Genomic DNA, 14,527 nt, shown 5'->3' with positions numbered 1-14,527 from the left:
ATAATAATAATTAGCTAACATGATAAGAATAACTTAAGTCTATAAAAATTTGATTCAAAGTACACTATCATTTCAACTGAATTGAAAGTTTATTTCAATCAGGTGAAAGGAATTAAAGTGACATACTTGTAAGAACACATGAACAATTACTACACCGCTGTAACCGATGGTCTTCGTGCGTTCCCCTCTATTCTGGAAAATCACCACTCCTGAGTATGCCTACAACTTACTACGGTTTGATTCTTTGCCTCATGATTTCCATTTGCTTTTGGCCCAGTTGAAGGTGTCCCAGAGGTATCTCTCAGGTGAGACAACTCGGTCTCCTAGAGGTCCCAAGTGGTACTAAACCTCAGTCGATCACAGTGACAACGTGCTTATCAATTCACATTGTACTGGCTTCATTCTCTTTTCAGTCTAACTCTTTTACTGTGCTTCCTGGAATCATCTCTAAAATAATTTATTTCCACTCAAATCCTTTTCTCAGAGTCTACTTCTGGAGAAATCCAACCCAAGAGAGCATATTTTATTATCAATAATTTTGCCTCTAATTTAATTTTTCATCCTTTTTTTAATCAAAGAAGTGTATTTCAGGAAATTATAAGGACAATTATCAAATGGTACATTGGTTTGGGAGTTAATGGAAAGGATTAAAAAAATGCCATCACACCATGTATAGTTGCTTAATAGTAGTTTCCAAGAGTACTATGACAAACTTTGAGACTGTGTTTGTCGAGACCTAGTGGGGAAAGGTACCATTATTTAATGCCATATATACTCAGCATGTATGTGATGGTGATGGAAACAAATGTGCCATATTTTTTACCATCTCCAGAATAGACTAGATCAGATTTTATGTGTTTTTTAAAAATATACCCAATACTTTCTTTGAAAGAGATTTTATGTGATAGGTCGCCAGAAAAGGAATGAATTGAAAATGTAGGCATTCTGAATGAAAAGTGAGAGGGGAAATTGATTCAACTCTCAACTACTCCTCCTTCCACCTTATATCCCTATAGGCGTAACTATCAGTACCCTTAGAATTTGAAATAAAAGCCATCATATTAGAAAATATCTATGATTACTTCCAACTCTAAGTCATAAATCTAGAAATGAGCTTCCTTACCTACTTAACCACTACCAAGAAATAGCTGACAGGTAACTTTAAATTAGTAATGCTTGTGTATACCAAGCAAGGCTGAGTATAGAAATTTATTCAGTAGCACACATTTTCCTAGCCAGTATTGAAAGTAGCACAATTAGGTATGTAATTAGGAAACTTCATTTGCTAACCTGTTAACTGCCAGTTGTCTTGGGCTATGGTGGAAGCCAGCATCAAAGTGTAAACAGCACCTTAGTTTTGGGAAGGAGAAGCTCAATTCATAGCCAGACATATGTTTTGGCTAAGTGGCTTTGTGCTTGGTTTAGCATAACACTTGGTGGTAAAGGGGGGAAAACACGTAAGTATTGCTGTAGTAAAAAAATAATGCTGATAAGGATAGGATGTCTGAGACCATTGTGGGGGGAAAAAACTACATAGGATATTACTAAAGCCTGAATTTTCTTAGAGATGATAGTCTAGTCACCCAGCCCCATTTTGCCATTGAAAGATTTCTTAGGAATTCAACCATCATATTTCATCAGGACAGATAATATTATAACTCATTATAGCATAGTGATACTGATTTACTTTAGTTCAATTTACACATTAAAGCTATTTTTATCCCTCCTGTTCCTTTTTTTTAACTTGTTAAAATTTTATTTCATTATTTTTTATTTAATTTTATTTATTTATTGGCTGCGTTGGGTCTTCGTTGCTGCGCGCCGGCTTTCTCTAGTTGCGGCGAGCAGGGGCTACTCTTCATTGCGGTGAGCGGGCTTCTCATTGCGGTAGCTTCTCTTGTTGTGGAGCATGGGCTCTAGAGCGCAGGCTCAGTAGTTGTGGGAAATGGGCTTAGCTGCTCCGTGGCATGTGGGATCTTCCTGGATCAGGGATCAAACCCGTGTCTCCTGCATTGGCAGGCGGATTCTTAACCACTGCACCACCAGGGAAGTCCCATATCCCTCCTGTTTTGTTAATAAAGCATGGAGGTATATTCTTTGTTGACTTCTTTTTCACATTTCATTATGTTTATCTACTTCAGCCATCATTCACTTAATGTTTTTATTGGGTATATACTAAATAGAAGGTCTTATGCTGAGCACTGAGAGCAATAGAAAGATTAATCAGAAATAACTTCTACCTTCAAGAAGCTTACAGTGGTTACGGGAGAAAAGTCACTCTGAGAATATATGACTATTACTAGATACATCCACTCCACTCCTTCCCCCCAACCCTCTTATTCCTCTTGTAGCTGTTAACCCTAAAGTCATAGTAAAACAAAACATCAGTATAGGAAAAGGTATAGAATTTATAAAGGCAGTAATTTTGTACCATCACCAGCACATGGTATCTATTGTGTCACCATAATCAGGTCATATCCCTCTTGGTTCATGTCTGACTTGGAGAAAAGCTTTCACTGAGACTTTATAAACAAATAATAGGGCTCCTATTATTGCCCTGCATGACTGTTCACATGTCTCTGTACAATATCATGACAGCTGCTAGGGAGGGTCCTGATGCTACCATGTACAATTCTGGATGGTTTTCAGTTCCATACAGGCTTTGAAATGACCTCTCACCCATTCATCAAAAATTATAGCTCACTATGTTTACATGTGGAAAACTGTGAAATATGTGTTTTCTTACCTTTCCAATTCTAGATTATTGTTCATGGAGGGCCTATAACTGACTCCAAGCAATGCTATATCCTCTCCTTAATGGGAGTATTATGATGTAATTAGCTGGGAAAATTGAAAGGATGAAAGAAACTATTCTGAACGTATCTGCCCATTGAAGTAAACTTGTCCAGTTTTGATAGAGGGAAAAAGTTAAAAGTTTTCTTATCTGAGTACAGGTCCCATTTTCTTACAATATTTGTCCTCCCTATGATTCAATCTGTTCTGTCTATGATGATGATAGTAGAGATGATGATGATGAAGGTGATAATGATGATGATTCCTCGTAGTGGATAACTATAATAGCAGGTAGAATGTGGTAAGTGCTAAAAAAGAATGGCAGATAAATATTATGAGAGTTCAGAACAAGGTGCAGATGACCTGGATTTTTTTTTTGCTGCCTCTCTCTGCATTTTCAGACACATCCTCTGTGTGTGTGCGTGTGTAGGGAGGGGGATTCAACTCAACTCAATTAATGGAGTTTTGTGTCATATTCCTATATACATTATGCTAATGACTCTGTTCATTAATACTTGCCTTCCTTTTTCTGATTATGGGTGCATTGATATTGAGTCTTTTTGATATTCCTCACTGTGAAATAACGGTCACTGAATAACACACTGTAAGTCAAACTGGGAAAACATATTAGAAGTGTTCTGTGGATAACATGAAAGTGTTATGGGGAGACTTCTTAGATTTTGGAAGAGAATAAGGTCAGTTCTCTAATTCTCAAGGGAATGTAATCATTAAGACTGGGGAAGTAGATGTGTAAGTATCTATTTTTAAAGTTTCTAACACTATTTCTAAAACTTTTGAACTTTTAAATTTTAAATCATATAATCAAAAAATGCAGAAATAAAGACCAAAATAAAATAGTTGTTTGAGCAGAACAGTTGTGTGTAGAGAACTTTACTTCTCTGGATACAGTTTTCCTCAATTCATCCAGTCATATGTACACCAGTCAATTCATTCATCCATTCCTTAATATATACATAATCTATATATCTAACATAAACTTATTGGTTGAACCATATTAAATGGCTGGTATTGGACCATTTTGACCTAAAAATGGTAATTTCTAACTAATAGCTCCACTATTAAAGTGCTGAGTAAATGAAGCGAGAGGTACTGCACTGGCACCATATCATTCTACTTAATCAGCACATTAAGACCAAGATATGTGAAATGAAATGAAAGTTTTGGAAAATAGATGATGCTTTTATAATATAAAATGTATATGCTTCCCTACTGAAATCAGAAAAGGGAAAAAGTTCTTTTCTGTAGCAGCCCTATTAATCCCATGTGATCTTTATACTGTTAGTAATGGACTGGACTGTAAAGAAATAGACAACTAGAGAGTTAACTGTGGATATAAATTTTTCTATATTTAATCAAATTTACCTAACTCTAAATCAAATAAATTTGACTAAAATAAGGCAGACTCCTTTCCTACTGAGACAGTGGACTCTATTAAGCGCTATGTCTGCCTGGACAACATGATGATTAATTTTGCAAATGCTACTTAGTATGCATTTCAACTGACAGGCTAATGGAAGAGGGGGATTGATATAAAATATAATTTTTAACTTGAGAAGTAAAAACTGTTTCTACTTTAATCATCCATTTATAGTATAGTTAAATAGCACATATCTTAAATTGTAGATGTAAGCTGTTAGAGTATCTAGGAATCTGAATCAAGGGAATTACTAGTTTACCAGGCCATATTTGACAGAAATATTACTATACAGGAAAGTTATCTTAAGACACTGCTATTTTTATAACATTGTGCACATGAAACTTACAATGTTATAAACCAATGTTACCTCAATAAAAAGAAATTTAAACAAATTTTTAAAAAACTATTTTCTAAAACGTAAGAGTTGAAGTAAAATAAGAATGAAATTCTTAGTTTATGTTTTAGAAAAATATTACAGTATTTGCACTGTGAAAGAATTTTATCTATGATAATATACACTTAATGATTAAAATCTAAAGACTTCCTTTGGCCAGTCTTTTAGATTGTGGATTCTGGTAAAGGAGCAGTATAACTACTTTAAGAGCAATTAGAGCTCTTAACCTCTTCAAATCAGTATCGATATTTATTTTTAATAGTGAGGTTCAGCACCATTTGTAGAAAGAAGAAAATTTTCAAAACATATGCATTAGTTATTTTTTCCATGATTGCTAAAAGGAGCTTTGTTGAGATTACTGTTAAAACCATTGGACAATGCAAGTGTGTAGTCAAAAGCAAGTCATGCTAAGCTGAATGAAAAAGCAACGGGACTTTTATTCATCGGAAAAAAGGATAGGTATTTGTGCCTTAGGTATGATTTTAAGCTACTCTTATTTTTTTTTACATTAATATCTTATTTATCTAAGAGTGAATAGTTAAAAGCTTAGGAACATATAAGAAATTTCCTGAAAAAGCATCACTACAGTACCATGGCCAGGTTTCTAAATGTGAGAATATTTTATTTTTCTGAGAATGTGAAGGATGCCAGAGGACATATAAATGAGAAAAACCATGAATGGAAACTGGTTTGCATCTCAAGACAGAACTCATTTGAATTTTTAAAATATTTTGAAATTTCCATGGACGCTTACTGGTCTTTCATAGATGTATTTCTATGAAAGTAGCCCAGTGTTTAAATAGCCCAATATTAGGGTTCCCCCCCCCCTTTTACAAGGTTGTGTATGTGTGTATGCAAGTGTGTGCATGTGAACATAGGTGTGTAGCTTTGATTTTTGTAGCAACTGACATTTTATTTGGTTAGATGACTATCTTTGAGACCATCCCACCCGAATAAAAAAGGAATGTCACTGTTGAAACTCACAAAGAAAGCCTAAAATGCCATGTACTTAGAGTGTCTTATCAGTCTGCTTTGCACACTTCTGACTTGTCTGAAGTTGTGCAAGAGTAGATACATTCAGTTGAAGACTGTATAATGAAAGTGTGTTATTGTTTCCATTGATATCATACTGGGTTTCTTGTCTAAAATAGTTATTATGGTGAGAGAGAGAGAGTGAGTTAGTTTTCTTACCATCCTCAAGTTATGTACCATTTGGGGTTGGTTTTCTGTAGTCTGTATAGTTCACACAGGATATATTTTACTGGACCCTTTTGGCTTATCAGTGACACTGCCAGGAGTGATGGTTATTGTTTCAAGGTTTTGCTCCCTTCTTTCCTTGTCATCTATTCCCAAATATTCTCATCCAGTGATTACTGTGTGTCTTTCATCTCCTGAAAAGTTTCAAACAATGATAACTTTAAGCATGAAATCACAGCTACAGGACAAAGCTGATAAATCATCTTTCTTCAGCATTAAGTTTTGCCTTTGGAGTCAGGTACAGTGTAATAAACCTTATGCAATACTTTCTCTTTTCAGAAAGTAAAAGAAATAATAATTTTTAGGTTTGATCTGATTTATATAAATGCAAATGTTCCTCTTGGAGAAGTATTTGTACTTGGATGATTTCTCCTTTAGAGTTTCAGATAGATGGATTGATAGACAGACACACATCTCAGCAGGGACATGTCATCATTTTTAGTTAAAGTTTACGTTAATACTCTTGCCTTTAAAGATATTGATGTGGGGGGGGGGTGGTTGGGATTTGGTTTTCCAAGCAGGTGTTTTGCAGTCTCTGGTGGTTAATTGAGCTTTCTCATTCCCTTGGTTACGTCTTGTCCTCATAGATGAAAGTTGAGTACTTTTCTTATAGTTTACTGGAGGCAAAAGTTGATAACGTAGTTGTTTTTGGATAACTAACATGAAAATAGCATGACATTGTTTTTGCTTTTAATTTTGCTTTTTATTTTCATTCTCTATATAGGAAAGAGTAGTTTGCAGAAGTTAGCACATTATAAAGTGATTGGTAAATATCTCTAGGGAAAACTTAATCATGACTCAATAAAGGAACATACTTTTCCAAACTCTTGATAATATTTCTAAAGCTACTCTTAAAGTCAGAGAAATGGAGGAAGTTTGTACAATATAGTCATTTGTTTATGTAGTGTGGTAGGCATAATAATGGCCACCCAAAGATGTCCATGTTCTAATCCCAGGAACCTGTTAATATGTAGTTGAGGGTCCTCAGGACCACCCTCAGGTTCAGTGATGTGCTAGGAGGGCTCACAGAATTCATAAAAGTTGTTAAACTAGTTACAGTTTATTAAGGCAAAAGGATAAATATTAAAATTAACAAAGGCAAAAGTTGTATAAGACGGACTCCAGGAGAGACCAGGTGCCAGCTCCCAGTGGAGTCACATGCACAATATTTAACTTTCCCAGCAATGATGTGGGACAACCAACACAAAGTAGTGCCAACAGGAGTTTACCCAAATCTTGGTTTCCAGGGTTTATTGGGGTTGGTAATGTAGGTATGGAGCAGTCTTATGGCTTATCTTAGTTCCTAAGTCTCCAGCCTCTCCAGAAGTAAAATGGATCCAGTATTACCCAAGGATCACACTTTAAATCACATTGTTAGCATAAATTATACTGTGGCCCAAGGCCTGAGGTAGACAAAGATAAATATGTCAGTTAGGATATTCCCAGGGCTTAGAGGTTATCTCCCAGAAATCAGTCAAGAGCCAGAAGTTTCTTTGGAATGTGCAGAATTTGAACAGCCCATGCCTGCTGATTGAATATTTTACTGCATAATAGCAAAGAGGACTTTATAGATATGATTAAGTTAAGGACTTTGAAATGGAGAGATTATCCTGGATTATCTGGATGGGGCCAATAAAATAACAAAGATTCCTAAAAGAATTAGAGAAGGATAGGTGAGAATGAAGAGCAGAGCGACAGAGTGATATGATATAGTTTGGGAGACGCTATGCTGCTGGCTTTGAAGATGGAGAAAAGGGACCATAAGCCAAGAGAAGGCAGGCAGCCTTTAGAAACCGGAAAAGGCAAGGAAATGGATTCTCTTCTAGAGCCTCCAGAATGAACACAACCCTGGTGACACCGTGCTTTTAGCCCAGTGTCAGATTTCTGACCTTCAGAACTATAGGGAAGCCACTAAGTTCCTAATAATTTGTTACGTAAAAAAATATAAAAATAATACAATAGAATAGAAGTATTGTATATATATGAAAATATATAATGTATGTATATTTGACATGTGTGTTTATATACATATGTATATCTTTGGGTAATTTACAGCAAACTTTTAAAATGCCTATCTTATTACTTACACATCTTACCTTCAAGGCAACACGCACTCAGACACCCAAGTACACACACTTACATGCACACACGTATATAACACACCATGTTCAGATTTATCTTGCTCCAGTGACAGCTCACAAATTTCTGAGTAGAATACATTGGGTTTGACTTGCGATTATGAAATTCATGGTAAACATCATCAAGGCAGATGGATACCTAGGTTTTTCATTTCATTGATGAACATGTTTTGGTATACAAAGTGACAGTTGCTATTAAAATTTGGATTTCATACCTATTTCCAAGTAAATTGCACCTACAGTCTATTTGCAAGCTCCATGTTTTAGAAATTCAGCTTTGTATTTGCTGCATTTATTACATTCCTTTGCATTTTTCTTATATCTACTTTGCTTAACAAGAAGACACTGAAGTTTTAAGTAGTTCTCTATGTGACTGAATTAATAACATAGTTCTTCAGTTGGTAATAAGAAGTCTCTTGGAATTATCTTGCACTCTTTTTCTTATGCTAGTTACTTGGTAGATTGAGCAGTTCTTAAATCTTTTGATTAAAATTGCTGTACACCTTAACTAACAGTGTTTCTGAACCATAGTGCTTAGCAAAGCCTGGATATTACACTCAGGATACAATCTGGCCCAGCAGTTGATCTCTGCTCAGATCACTCAGAGGGTAATTAGAGAAAGTCAACAATATATGTTAAGTCTATAATTTAGTTTTTTTTTTTTAATTTTTTAAAAAGATCATGAAATCCTTTTTTTTTTTTTTAAGGCATTTTAGTTTTAATTAAAATCTGTATTACCAATGTTGGGCAAGTAATTTACATTTCTTTTTTTTTTTTAATTTTTATTTATTTATTTATTTTTGGCTGTGCTGGGTCTTCGTTTCTGCGCGAGGGCTTTCTCTAGTTGTGGCAAGCAGGGGCCACTCTTCATCGCGGTGCGCGGGCCTCCCACTATCGCGGCCTCTCCTGTTGCGGAGCACAGGCTCCAGACGCGCAGGCTCAGTAGTTGTGGCTCACGGGCTGCATGTGGGATCCTCCCAGACCAGGGCTCGAACCCGTGTGCACTGCATCGGCAGGCAGACTCTCAACCACGGGCGCCACCAGGGAAGCCCATGAAATCCTTTTTGCAAGACTCTTGAAAATGACTCCTACAGAACAAAACGATAGAGAGAAAACATTTCAACAAAACATTTAACAACCACATTGCTGAAGTATTAAGGACAGAGATCTAGAAAGTAATGCATATTGATTTACTTTGCATCTTGTAATTACCTCTGTTATCAGTGATTCTTAATATCATGGAACCTCTCCCACAATAAGCATACACCACAAACATTTTGTATATAATTTCATAAGTTCACAGCCCTCCTGAGAGCCTATTCATGGACTTAATTTTCAAAAGTGGTAACGATTTCCAGAAATTGACTAATTTTCTCAGGTACATCCTAGAAATGCCACCTTCTCACTATCTTCCACTTATTTTGTGAGCAAATCAATGTTAACAGTTAAAAACTACCTAGAATACCAATGAGCACTAACATATCTAGCTTGAAAATATTTTATTAAACATTTTTGGATGTTGCTTCCTATCTTTTAAGTATAAAAAAGGCATTTCAATAAAAACAAATATATAATGAAGTCATCTCCCTTTGTGTGAAGAAATATGAATGAACTGTGCATTAAAATTTAAAAGCAACGTAGTTCACTGCCAAAACTTTAAATGTCTCAAGAGCACAACAAATTCTGAACACACTAAGATCATGTTGCTACTTCAGTATTCTTGGGAATGGTGAGTGATTAGTTGGTCTATGGTTTAGGATCAGTTTCCATGCTTGTTTCTTGAGCTTCTTCTACTTCTGAGAGCTTTTCATCATTTTCCAGTGTTTGCTGAAGTTCATGGATGGTACTATGAAGAACATGAAACTGTTTCCTTCTCAATTCTAGCTTATCTTCAACACTTTCTTTAATATGTGAAAGATGCTCTAGTTCTTTTCCCAGAGCCTCTAGTTCCTTTAATGTCTCATGCCTGTCTGGATGACGCTGGATCACTTTTGCCAGTGCATCGTATTCTTCGCGATTTTTTCGTATTCGTTTTGTTTGAAGAATTTGCTTTTTGCACTCAGCAATTTTTTCATGTGCTCCAGCAATGCTACATTCTATTTCTTTGTAAATTTTTTAATAATTTTCCACTTCTCTGAGATTCATATCATACATCAGCGAAGTTTTGCCCATTGAAAATTCACATTGGTACAGTGTGCTCAGCATACGTTGGTACTGGCTGTATCCCTCTTCCTGGGATCCAGAGTTGCACCATTTAATGAAACGTCTCACTAGTAGATTAATTCTCCGATCATCTCCAGCGCCATCTCCATCAATTAGGAGACGCTTCCGTATGACTTCGTCGTCAGTCACGGGCCCCATGGCGTGGGCGGCGGCGGCAGCGCAAGCTGAGGCGGCGGTTGGCGGTGGCGGAGGTCAAACTCCCACAATGCAGCCGGGTAAACAGCTATGGAGGAGGAGGCGGCGGCGCCCGCGGCCGGCCGCTCCGCCGCCTGAGCCCCGCCGCCGCCGCCGCCGCCGCCGCCGCCGCCGCCGCCGCCGCCGCCGCCGCCGCCGCCGCCGCCGCCGCCGCCGCCGCCGCCGCCGCCGCCGCCGCCGCCGCCGCCGCCGCGGGACCTGCGCTCCGCGCGCTCCCCGAACTCCCCGGGGGCGGCCGCGGCCGGCGCGTGTGGGGCGAAGCCCTATAATTTAGTTTTCTATGCAAATACCATAACTAAAAGGGATGAAAAGCATTTGCAACTAAAAACAGTATAGCGTTTTATGAAATGGGTCCAGTCAAGTAGTACACTGAAAGCTTATATAGACAATTCCATTATTTACGAATTCCATATTTTTCAATTTTTTTATTTGTTGAAATATATTTGTACACCCGATTTCAATACACATGGAACCTTCACCATCATTCACAGATATGCACAGGGTAGCAAAAAGTTTTAGTCACCAAGTTAAATATTCCCAGCTGGGGTCAAACAAGGGGACGCTGCCTCCTTGTGTCAGCTCTCATACTGTAAATGTGTCCTTTACATGGACTGTTCTGTGCCACTTTTGTCACATTTTTCTGTTGATTTTGTTGTTTAAAATAGCCTCCCAGCATGGTGGTGAACTGCTGTCTAGTCTTCCTAAGCACAGGAAGGCTGTGATGTGGCTTACAGGAAAAATAGATGTGTTAGATAAGCTTTGTTCAGTCATGGGGTATAATGCTGTTGGCTGGGAATTCAGTGTTAATGAATCAGCTGTACATTAAAGAAGGCGTCTGTAAACAGAAACACAGGTAAAATAAGATTATGTATTGATCGATTCAAAAAAATGTTGTGACCAGCGGCTTGTAGGAACCTAACGTTGTATTTCCCCTCGGATATTCACTACTTCGGTGTTTGCAGTGACTTTATAGAACATAAATACTGCGAATAACAAGAATTGACAGTTATACGGTCGTCATCCTTCCTCCCAAGCCACTTGCCCACTGTAGGGTCTCCAGTTCCAACAGTACTGAAAATCCACAGTGACATCCAAGTTTCCCAGGTTCAATATTTAGCAGTATTTGGGTTTCTAAGAAGTTAGTGAAGTTACGCATTAGTAAAACCCCCAAGTATACATTATTTATACTTTTATTTTTTAGTCCAGTACCAGGAGTGTCATGAAGCTGAAGTGACACAATTCTGTGTTTCTCAAATAAATGTCACATAGGTTCTGTGAAGAATAAATCCTTCTTTTACTGGAAAAATTTGTTCTTTTTCATCTCATCTTCTCATCTTCTTATTTCTCATCCTCAAGGGCCTTTTTCCTTACTGATTTTCTTTGTTTTCCTGTTGATTATTTTTCTTAGCCATCTGTCTTGTATCTCATTCTTATTATCTTCTTTCTGTTTTTATTATGCTAGCCACAAGAACGATAAAACTCCTGACCTCCAATTCCCTGCACAATTTGGCACATTGCAAATGTCTTTTTTTGTGTGTTTTTATCCTTCTATATCTTTGTCTTTTATACGTCCATGTCTAAAACAGAGTCCTATGCATAGGAGTGGGTGCCCAGTAGCTAATGGCATTGATAAATTGCAGAACCATCTATCTCTTCCCAAAAAATGCTTTGAAGAAATTCCCTGTGCAATTCACAAAACTGTGAACACACACGCAAAAAGATAAAAAATTCTGTCTCAAATACTCATATGTAATTTCAGTACAGTATTCGGTTTAACAGCCAGACATGCAATCATTCTGTTTGCTATTTCAGTATGATGATATTTATATAATTAAAATATATTATTTCCAAAGCTTTCTCCAATTTACCAACCTCTCATTTTATATGACCCTCTTTTATTACTGTGACTACAACCTTCCCAGGAATATCTGTGGGGGAACAGAAAGTAATCAATCAATCTCTCTCTTTATATATATATATTTATATATATATAATATGTATGTTTCTATTAAGTATATATGTATGTATATATGAAACTATGTGTCTACATATGCATATATGTATGCATTAATAATACTAAGTGTATATATAGATATATGTGTTAAATGTGTAAGTATATATAAATTTGTATATATATGTACATTTATAAAATTATAAAGGTTTATACAAAGTCTATGTGACCCTTGCAGAATTTTGAGCAACAGAGCTTCTTTCATTCATCTGTCTGCCACTCTTCAAAATTCTTTTCACTTTATGTTTTCACTTTATTTCACTTTTTTTCTAGTGCCTGAAGCAGCATAGAAGCCCCTTTCGTTACCATCAGTCTCTCCAAACCCCATGCCAGATTTGTCAATATTACGGTGATAAATACATTAGAATGTTTTTAGAACATTTTGAGATCGTTGAATTAAAGTATTATCTAAATTAAACTAATAAACCTAGACTTGTTATCTTTATTTTAGATTTGACTTTTTGTGGTTTACCAATTTGGAGGCAGAGAATGAAACAATAATCCATTTTTATAGAATTAGAGCATACTTAGGAAGAAAGTACATGGGTAATTTCTTAATTCACTGTGTCTGCTAAGAAAAAAATCGGGAAATGACTTAATTAAAATGAATAATTTAGGTGATATTCTCTGCGTTGTAATCCAATTTTAAAGAAGCTTCTCTGCGAAGAAGGAAAATACTTATTTAATCACTGGTTCAATATTATTATAGACTTTATATGTTTTTTCAGAACATAATATTGGTAACTTGTTAGGCAGAATCTTTTTTTTTTAACATCTTTATTGGAGTACAATTGATTTACAATGTTGTATTAGTTTCTGCTGTATAACAAAGTGAATCAGCTATATGTATACATATATCCCCACATCCCCTCCCTCTTGCGTCTCCCTCCCACCCTCCCTAGCCCACCCCTCTAGGTGGTCACAAAGCACCGAGCTGATCTCCCTGTCCTATGCAGCTGCTTCCCACTAGCTATCTGTTTTACATTTGGTAGTGTATATATGTCCATGCCACTCTCTCACTTCGTCCCAGCTTACCCTTCCCCCTCCCCGTGTCCTCAAGTCCATTCTCTACGTCTGTGTCTTTATTCCTGTCCTGCCCCTAGGTTCTTCAGAACCATTTTTTTTTTTTTAGATTCCATATACATGTGTTAGCATACAGTATTTGTTTTTCTCTTTCTGACTTACTTCACTCTGTATGACAGACTCTAGGTCCATCCACCTCATTACAAATAACTCAATTTCATTTCTTTTTATGGCTGAGTAATATTCCATTGTATATATGTGCCACATCTTCTTTATCCATTCATCTGTCGATGGACACTTAGGTTGCTTCCATGTCCTGGCTATTGTAAATAGAGCTGCAATGAACATTGTGGTACATGACTCTTTTTGAATTATGGTTTTCTCAGGGTATATTCCCAGTAGTGGGATTGCTGGGTCATATGGTAGTTCTATTTTTAGTTTTTTAAGGAACCTCCATACTGTTCTCCATAGTGGCTGTATCAATTTACATTCCCACCAACAGTGCAAGAGGGTTTCCTCTTCTCCACACCTTCTCCAGCATTTATTTTTGTAGATGTTTTGATGATGGCCATTCTGACCAATGTGAGGTGATACCTGATTGTAGTAAATGGTACCTAATGAAACTTCAAAGCTTTTGCACAGCAAAGGAAACCGTAAACAAGACGGAAAGACAACCGTCACTCAAAGTGGGAGGAAATATTTGCAAACGAACCAACTGACAAGAGATTAATCTCCAAAATATACAAGCAGCTCATGCAGCTCAATAAAAAAAAACCAAAAACCCAATCCAAAAATGGGCAGAAGACCTAAATAGACATTTCTCCAAAGAAGATATACAGATTGCCAACAAACACATGAAAGGCTGCTCAACATCACTACTCATTAGAGAGGTAGGCAGAATCTCTTGATAAGAGAGTTAAGTTGACTCAGATTATCTACCATCTACTGGACTGTTGTGGTTTTGGCAGGTCATGTTTTTTAAATATTGTACGTTGATATAAAATATTTAGTCTTTTGTAATAAGCAGTTAAGACTTTTGTACTTATGAAGTCACT

At 36.7% G+C, this 14,527-nt stretch overlaps 1 protein-coding gene, 1 long non-coding RNA gene and 1 pseudogene across 8 annotated transcripts in view; 1 reads left to right on the top strand and 2 right to left on the bottom strand.

The window, feature by feature from the left end:
* DMD (dystrophin) overlaps positions 1–14,527 on the top strand; it is a 2,485,149-nt gene that overhangs the window by 277,293 nt on the left and 2,193,329 nt on the right. The gene's annotated exons all lie outside the window — the stretch shown is intronic.
* The window catches only part of LOC309621188, a 1,076,444-nt gene that overhangs the window by 712,178 nt on the left and 349,739 nt on the right, over positions 1–14,527 (bottom strand). The gene's annotated exons all lie outside the window — the stretch shown is intronic.
* LOC309620197 (THO complex subunit 7 homolog pseudogene) lies at positions 9,138–10,487 on the bottom strand (annotated as a pseudogene). Its single transcript has one exon. The product of its transcript is annotated as a THO complex subunit 7 homolog pseudogene (transcript).

This window comes from Balaenoptera borealis, assembly GCF_965194805.1.
Source record: "Balaenoptera borealis genome assembly, chromosome: X".
Lineage (NCBI taxonomy): Eukaryota > Metazoa > Chordata > Mammalia > Artiodactyla > Balaenopteridae > Balaenoptera > Balaenoptera borealis.
This window is presented reverse-complemented; position numbering and strand designations above follow the sequence as displayed.